This window comes from Tympanuchus pallidicinctus, unplaced genomic scaffold, assembly GCF_026119805.1.
Source record: "Tympanuchus pallidicinctus isolate F22 unplaced genomic scaffold, pur_lepc_1.0 scaffold2, whole genome shotgun sequence".
Taxonomy (NCBI): Eukaryota; Metazoa; Chordata; class Aves; order Galliformes; family Phasianidae; genus Tympanuchus; species Tympanuchus pallidicinctus.
Genome location: NW_026294721.1, coordinates 4,164,169 through 4,173,212, shown reverse-complemented (window position 1 = coordinate 4,173,212; position 9,044 = coordinate 4,164,169). Strand labels below are relative to the sequence as shown.

Genomic DNA, 9,044 nt, shown 5'->3' with positions numbered 1-9,044 from the left:
ACTGATAGCTAACTCTGCTTCACCATAGCACTCTCTTGCTCCCCCTCCTTGAATTTACTTAAATTTGCTCTCACAGAGGTACCACTGATGGGCTCAGCTCTGGTCAGTAGCGGGTCCTTTTTGAAACGGAATATTTTGTCTGGAGTGACTGATACAACGTGGGGAAGCTACTGGGGTCTTCTCACCGAGGCTGCCCTTAAAGCAGTCCCTGCTACCAAAATCTTGTCATGTAAATTTGACACACTCAATGGTATTACAGCTATAACGTCACTGCTGTTGTTTCTGTCTCATCAGGGGAGATGATGACCACCTCCCAGAAAAGAATGGCTCTCCTCAGATAATTGTATATTGAATACTCCATGATATGAATGTTAAATGAAGAGTAGACTCATTTTATCAAGGGAAAATACAGGTAATATTTTCATAACTGTCCAGAGCTTGCTTGACCTGTTGTCCAAATTGCCTAGATGTGAGCCAGCTCAGTAGTTAATGTGGTGCTGAGCCCAAGCCAATAACTAGGACATTCAGAGAGGCATTTATGTTTGACGCTCCATCTGCAGTGCATTCTGCCCTAATTTTCACTATGACTACCAATCTGGGACCAGTGGAAGATATATTATAATGTGGAACTGGGCAATGTCCATTTCCTTTCTATGCAACCAACAGTGCAGCTCGCTGTCCTCAGCTACATGCTGATATGTTTCAAATATGCTTTATATCTGAGATAACGTAACCTGGTGGATGAAATGAGTGTTGTAAATGTGCTGCTGAAGAGGTCTGAAGAGTTAAAAAAAGTGAACAGTAATGTCAGTGCCATCTTCTTTTACAGCTAGTACTATGGGAGTGAAACCCACTTGGAAATTAAAAATTACTTGGAGAGCAGGAATTAGCAGGAGCAGAGAATACTTCTCATTGCCGAAAAGCCTTCTGAAGTCACACTGTCCCTTTATTAAAATATTTCAGCAATGTTAAAACACTTGGCATAAAAAATTCCAGTGGCATCGCTCTGCAGTATTGCTAATGGACTCAAATTTTATGCCATGGCAACCAGCATCGGTAGGTACAGCCTAGAGCTGAGCATCTCCATTTGTATTGTTCTTCTCATCTGCTTGGTGCAACTGAGCAGGTCATATGTTGGTTATAAAAGGGTGGTCGGAGGTTGAGAGTTGCACTGAGAGTTGTTTTCTGAGGGTTATCATTCAATTGCTGAGTTAGAAGGATTTTGATGAGTGGCTAACAAACAAACCAAGAAAAGGCCATACACCTTTTTCCATAGCAAACTTGATGGGGGGCTGTGCCCAGGTAATGTCTGGAAATGAGATATTATCTGGAGACAGTTTTTGTAAACCCTGTTGTTCATGAATATTTTCAACTCCTCTATTTAAACCAGAGAAAAAAAGTAAAGCATGGTAATGGATAATCAAATCTCTAATTAAAAATTTTTGGTGTGTGATTCGTCTGAAAGAGGTGGAAGGAATTTCCCTTTATTTTGTAGGTAAGAAATACAGAACTAGGCAAATCTGCAAGTCTTTTTTTTTTTGTGGCCTGCAGTAATGAGAATATCAGTTTAAAATAAGATTCAGTCTTATTTCTCATGAAATAATTGTTCCTGTTTTCCATCCTGTGCATATTTAAATGCAAGATGTATATTTAAGGCACACTGACATATTTAACTGTTTTCATTAAAATAAATGCTACTGAAATTATTCAAGCCATCCAGCAATGCCTTATTTCAGCTTCTTTATTGCATATCTCTCTTTTATAATAAATAGGATGTATAGTAATAGTTTCCATCTGCATGTTCAAAATGTATTGGATTTGTTTTTTTTACTTTCTCCTGTGATCCACTTGTATCTCCAAGGAAAATTCACTTCTCCTGTACAAACAGTGTAAACATTATTAAAAAAAAAAAAAAAAACAACTGTAATATTTTGAGCAAGAAGAAATTTTGCAATTTAAATTGAGTACTGATTGAGGGTGAAGGTCTTTTTCTTGATTTTCATCAAGGAGCAAACAATGAAGCTTTTTCAATTAGTTCTGAAAATCATCAGCAACTTCTGTGCTTTCCAGAGGTACTTATTTCACTCTATTACAGCATAAGCCCAAATATATGCATCAAGTGGTTCAGAAAGAGATAAATTCTCTGCTCCAAAAATATTTGTAATCCATAAGTACATACACACTAGAGGAAGTGGGAGCATTTTCCAGTAACTTTTTCTGACTTAAATATGTATATACACACACATATAACTATATATACATATACTGAGTTACATGCTTGTGCCTCAGTCCCCATGAGAAGAAATAAATGACTTTAAGTCACAAGGGGCTACAGCATGCCTCTCTGAGCACATAATTAACCGTATCATCTGGGAACACCTGAAAGTGAACTAATTTCACCTGAAAAGTATCATATGATCTGTGATCTATTTCAGTGCTAGTGTGGGCTACTGAACTCCCACAAAAGCAATATTATGTACTTGTTATGCTCTCCCAGATGAAGAGATATGCAGAAAAATAGCCAAATGGCTGTGTATTCCTGCCATTTTTTTTAACTTTTCTTGCTGGTGTAGAAATTGAGTGTGATATTTTATTTACCATCAGTAAATTAAACTACATCTGCAAATTCTATTTATTTTGTCTGTTAAATTATATGCTTTTTATGTGAGTTTTCACTCAATTGCTTGTGAGGTAATTATTAGCAATAACTGTTATGTTCCCTAAAGGAGACTTCTGCACATTATGTGTTTGCAGAAGTGTCAATAGCCTACAAGGCCATTTCCTAAAAACTGAAAGAGACAGATCTGTCTAATGATCCTCAGGAATGGTCTGAAAAGGCAGAAAAAAGTATCATTTTCCACTTTGCATTTCCACTAAAGCAAAGTGTGATAAAGAGACCTTTGAATGAAAGCAGAATACCATCTGCTTTCATGCATTACAGTAAAGCACTGAGTGGAAGTACCAGCTTCATACTAAACTCATTGTGGCTGCATGATCACATAACTGCTAAGAAATCATTGATTTTTAAAAATTATTTATTTGTTTGTTTTGTTTTTGTAAGCACATTTCAAGTATTGTCTGATATAAATCACCTCCCCATTTTCTCTTCACCAGACCCCACATTGCCCAGCATATCCAGATAGATCGGATGCTGCAGAGCCTTCACCTTCCTGAACCTCTCCCTCAATGTCCCTCTTGAACTAAGGAGGCCAAAAATTCACCTGATATTCCAGGTACAGCTTCTCAACTACCTCTGTTCGGAAAGCCCCACTCCTTGTAATGTAGATCATGGTTGTTTGCCTTATTCACAGTGAGAGGGCACTGCAAAATTAGATGATGAGAGCTCTGTAACATGAAAATTTACATCTAAAATTCTGTTTATACCAGCACACTTTTTTTTCCTGCAAATCTTTGTGGCACTTCACCTGTATAGTCTTGCCAAGATAAGGTTTATAGTACACGATTTGCAGACTTGCTTCTTGTCTGGTACATGTAATATTTATTTATTATTACTTAGATTTATAATACTTATATAAGAAAGTACATTTCCTGAGCTCTACAAGTTTTTGCTGTAAACTAAAAATACAGTCACATAGAAATAGAATCATAGAACCCTTAGAGGTGGAAGGGACCTTTAAAAGTCATATAGTCCAATTCCCATGCATTGAACAAGGACATCTACAGCCAGATCAGGGTGCTCAGAGCTCCATCCATCCTGACCTTGAATGTCTGCAAGAATGGGGCATCCATCAGCTCTCAAAGCAATCTGTGCCAGTGTCTTCACTGTAAAACAGTTTTTCTTTATGTCCAACCTAAATCTATTGCTCCTCCCTGAAAAAAAAAAAAATAAAATGAGGCACCACACCCAGAATTAATTGAAAGTTTGATCACTATGTCTCACATTGTAAAATACAATTAGGATGTTTGTACAGAAAGTGATAAGCCATTCTGCAAGTTGCTCTCAATACTGAGGTTGCACTGGGTCATCAGAATAGAGTAAATTTTAATGATATTTGACTTTTATGGAATGCCTTTTCTATGCAGGGGCAGAATCTTAGCTGGTGTGGCTGGATTAAACAACAGCCCTAAGGTGCAGGATCAGTAAGGGAGTCCAAAGCCATCCTTGAATAAGTGACACCTCCAGTTCCTGGCATGGATGCAGGCCTCATCAAATGTGGTCTGTTGGGTTGTTGGCTCTAAAGGCTAAAACCTTTAGACAGAAAGCCTTCCAGACAGAAAGGAATAGACTGACAGCTGTGGGCTGAAAGCTATGGGTTGTTAATACAGGTTTCTACAGCCACTTTGTAAACTAATACTTGTGTGTGCATGTTGGCAAGAAGCTGGGAATGTGTGTTGAATGTCACGGGAAAAAGGAGAGTTAACAAGATTACCTGAAACATAGGGAAGCTGATCCTCCATGTGAATTGTCTAAGATCTAGAAACTTCTGTCATGAAATTCTGTGCCTAATAATAGTGTTCAAGGATCTAGAAGAGATTGGTTGACTTAATGGAAGAATCATACAAAAAGGATTTTTTTATAATCAGTGGTTATAAGAATCCCCAGTTGCTCAGGATGTCCCTGAAACAAAGGCTGATGGATACAAAGAGGTTTTTTTGGGGGGAAGTGGTCTTGTGCACAGTGATGCAGTTAATGTTTCCCTTGTCTTTTCCATCTCTGGTGCTTCCTCTGGAGTCATGGAAGAGAAGGAGGAATCTCTGGCACAGGATCCAGAGCAAGTCTGTGAATTGCCCTTTACAGGAATGTCTGGAGCCTCAGCACCAAATGCCAAAGGGACATAAGATTCTACAAAGCAAGTGTTTGTGGATCTTGCTTTATATACTGAATGCTGATGGGACTGTTACAGTCATCTGGTCTTGTGTGGCAAACCCAGGTAGATCACATTGTCTTGATTCCTAAATCTCAGAATTTAAAGCATTGAGATGCTCAAGATGACATCTGACTTTTAAGTGTCAGCAGCTCAAGTATCTTCATAGTTCTTTTCTATGTAATTTATTAATTTGTTTTTTAAAGGAGCTTCAAACTGATGTGTGTTCACTGAGATAAATTAACCAAAAGAAGGGAGAAAATAATGGAAAAAAAAAAAAAAAAGATTCCAGAAGTTTAATTCCAGAGTGTGTTAAGTTCCAGGACCAGAAACATATTTTGGCCTATTCTGGAAGAAGGAAGTTTTAAAAATTCTCTGTGCCAAACTGGTTTTTAATCCAAAATCTTTTGCCTATGTGGTTTTTCAAAACAACTTCTGATGACTTTTAGTTTTTAAGTGGGAAAGAATTCCCTGTTTCAGTTGTTCTTGCTCAAGGAGAGAAAAATAATTTGGTTTGCTCCAAAATTATAAGGAGAAAAACATAAAGCGCAGTTTAAACTTGGAAAATTTTGGAAAGTTTTAGATCTTGGTGACACTAACCTAAATATTATTATAGAAAACTTTATGAATTCTTAATGATTTCGCATCACTCTGACCTCAGTGGGATGAACGCATTCTCTGGAACTTAAAGAACAGGTTCAAGTAATGTTTTGCCTGATATGCTTAGAAAAACATAATCAAATAAAGGTGTGTCAGGCACATCACTTTTATGAGACTTCTCTTGGTAAGTCGCATCAGTTACATAACTCAAAAAAGAGGCCAGATAAACTGGAAATGGTTCAAAAAAGAAAGGCAGAATTGGAAAGGAAACTTGTGAAAAGTTTCAAGTCTATATTCTTCTTTTTTCCTTCTAGTTTATTAAACTCAATTTATGTAATATAAAAGAGAAGATAAAAAGATGATAAAGTCACAGATTATCAGTGGCTCCAACTGAAAGAGAGAGTTTTAATCTAGCAGAAGCACACAGCACATCAAACAAAATAATCCAATCACATCATCCAGTAATGGGAAGCAAAAGATAAGCAGAAATAGGGACAGAATTTAAATGGAGAAGATAATTAAGTCATAGAATTGCTTGAGGTGGAGAGAACCTCTAAAGGCCATCTGATCCAACTCTCCTGCAGTAAACAGGGACATCTGCAGCTCAATCAGGTGCTCAGAGCTTGGTTCACACACCTCTAGCTCATTGTACAGCTCAGTGTTTAAAAGCCAAAGCTAACCTGAAGGCTCTGTTTTCCTCTATGGAGGAAAACAGAAATAAATGAATACAGATCCTCAAGAAGGTGATGGCTTTAATTATCACTCAAAGCACACATACAGGAAGCTCATGTTGTTAAGTGCTGACAGGTTATGGGTGATACCACACATCATGAGCCTAAGGCTGACCCACTTGGACAATTTGCTATGTGGTTTTGCAGGTCTAACGCCTGAGGTAAGATAGTATGACAACTATATAATTACAAAGTACCAGCAGTTAGAAAAATCTTAATAAATGCTTGGTGAAAACCAGATTGTGAGCAAAACCAAAATATGAGACCAGGTTTCTTATATCTAAGGTGAACCATTACTCACTGTAGATAATGGGATGCAGGAATATGAAGGCTCATGGGACTGGAACCCCAACAGATCAGTATTTTATCTGTTGCCCTCTGGCTTCCAAGGGCATAAGTATTGAAGCTACTAGAGTTAGGAGTTAGGTTTGCCAGAGATGATTGTGACTGCTGGGAGAGACAGATCTTAGAGAAAAAACTGAGAGGGTTTTGTTCAGGATGGCATAGCAGGACATTCAAAAAGCATGGAGTTAGGAATGCTCCCTCTGACTTTAAGTTCTATAAATTTATGAAGAAACTGTAAAGACTTTTTCTGTTATTTACCGTACTTCATGGAAACAAAAAAGAAGCAAGGGTAGAAGAAATATGTCCAGGATGGAAATTAAATCATGACATTAATGATAATGAAATACTAATTATACCCAGAGCAGCATTTTAATAATGATAATTCAGATTATGTTAATGTACTGCTCTCTTTAAACATGCTAACTACCTGTTCAAATTGCAGTAGGTCAATGCAACGTGTGACTGGATCTCATTAATTTTTCTTACATGCTGGAATTTTTCACTGTCTTGGCTGAAGCCCATTTTCCTTTTGCAATCAGCAGTTTACATTTTAAATTCATTCATTAGGCAATAAAAATCTTTAATTAAAAAAAGTAATTTATTCTTCATGGCTTCAGGTCATATAAACTGGCAAAAAGGATTACTTTCTCCTGTTTATTAAAGTCTGAGTGATGCTTTATCTCTCAAGAATGCTGAAGACAATATATGATTGTTATCAGTTTTGTTTACTGGGCTCACTCAGATCACTTGTGGCTGTGTGGTGACGTTGGTGTCTTTTATTACTTAAATACTGATTAAAAGTCCCGCTTGCTGACTGCATGCACTGAAATTATAGATATTGGTTTGTTTAACACTTTCTTGACTCTGTTAAGAGAAGGTCAGGGTAAGAACTTCTTTTGGGGTGTTAGATGTTTCAAGACGCTCCTTGAAAGAAACTGAGATAAAGGGGACAGCAGCAAAAGGCTCTTTGGGTACACAAGTCTGTCTGTTGCCTGATCTAAAGGAAGAAAGAACGGCTGTGAAAGATTGCCTGTAAGTGTACTAAAATTAGCTGTATTTTTATGCAGCATGGTTTCATCTTACTTCTTTCATGTGCAGGGTTAATACTCTCAGTGCCAAGTGAATAAAACACTAGTTCTACATAGTGGGGTGGGAAGGAGTTGTGAAGGGAAAGGAGAAAATATGTCTGGCTTGAGGCCATATTGTCCCACTGGGTTCAATCCAAAGCTCATTCAGTGAAAGATGTTCTGTTAGTCTGTCAGGATATTTCACTGAGCCCTGTATCATGCTTGGATACCGAGTTTTGTGAAATACAGCATAGATATTTTGTGAGTTTTTCTGAATTTGTCTTAATTTTTACTTAGACCACAAAAAAAAAATTACAATGATTGTATTATTATATGCGAAGATATTATTCTCTGAGCATGGAAAAATTGATCTTTTTAATGCTCGGTGTTGGCTTTAGATTTGCAGTCACTCTTCTAAAGTACGTTATGTTTGTTCACAGTTCCAGAGGAAGAATTCCAATGACACAGAAGTTCATCATTGATAACAAATCAGTCTGTATATAGATCACATTTCCAATGAGTACATAGGAAACAGCAGTTCATGATGAATAAAAAAAACATATCGGATATTAGCTCTAGAACTGGTCATTTAAATTCAAAAAATAAAGTATTCAAAATAACCATTACAACTGTCATGCATTTAGTAAAGTTCCAAAAATTCTTTCTTCCATCAATTGGGCTTTGTCAACATATAGAAGGAAAAGAGGTGGGGATAGAAGGAGAGAGAGACAGAGAGATAGAGTGAGAGATAGAGTGCACGATATTGATTTTCCAGGAATTTTCCTTCCTTGGTAGATGGTTGAAAAGTGTAGATAGAATTATTACCTGGTATAATGACAATTTCTGATGCAATAAAATCAACTTCATTGTCTTGACTGCTTTGAAGATTAAGATTTTGCACTGTCTGCCAATATTTCACCTGGTAGGAATTGCTCAGTAAGTTGTGGGACAGGTGTTTTTCAAGTGATGTAGGTTGGGAAATGAGAAATGTGGTAACAAAATGTTCTGCACAATTAACTATTTGCTTTATAATCTGGTTCCTGAATTTAAATCACCTTTTTCACCATAAAGTCTGCATAGGTATCTTACTTCGAGGCACTACTTACAGAACCTCACTCTGATGATTTTCCAAAATATTCTCTGTGATGTTTTGGTTTTCCAAGGATATTTCAAGGGATTTTTACAACACTGTGCTGTGTATCATATTAATCTGATAATTGAGGACCTATCAGAAACGAACAAGCAGAATGTGGAGAAGCTATAATAATATGACATATTTTAACTTTGTTGATTTTTATGCCTTTTGTAAATTAAATTGACTTATAAAAGAAGTACATTCTCTTAGCTTATCTGAGATGTGTAGGTATGTCTTATTTTAAATAGAACTTATCCAAAATCTTACTTCATAAAAGGGACAGTTAGTTCACCTGAAACCTAGAAATGGAAGCTATTTTTTGAACAGTGAATTTCTGATC

General features: G+C 36.8%; 1 long non-coding RNA gene across 1 annotated transcript; it reads left to right on the top strand.

The window, feature by feature from the left end:
• Positions 1–304: 304 nt before the first annotated feature.
• Positions 305–7,861, top strand: LOC128080138 (uncharacterized). Its single transcript, XR_008206504.1, has 3 exons — positions 305–412; positions 3,115–3,233; positions 4,694–7,861. It is a non-coding gene; the product is annotated as an uncharacterized LOC128080138 (long non-coding RNA).
• Positions 7,862–9,044: the final 1,183 nt, after the last annotated feature.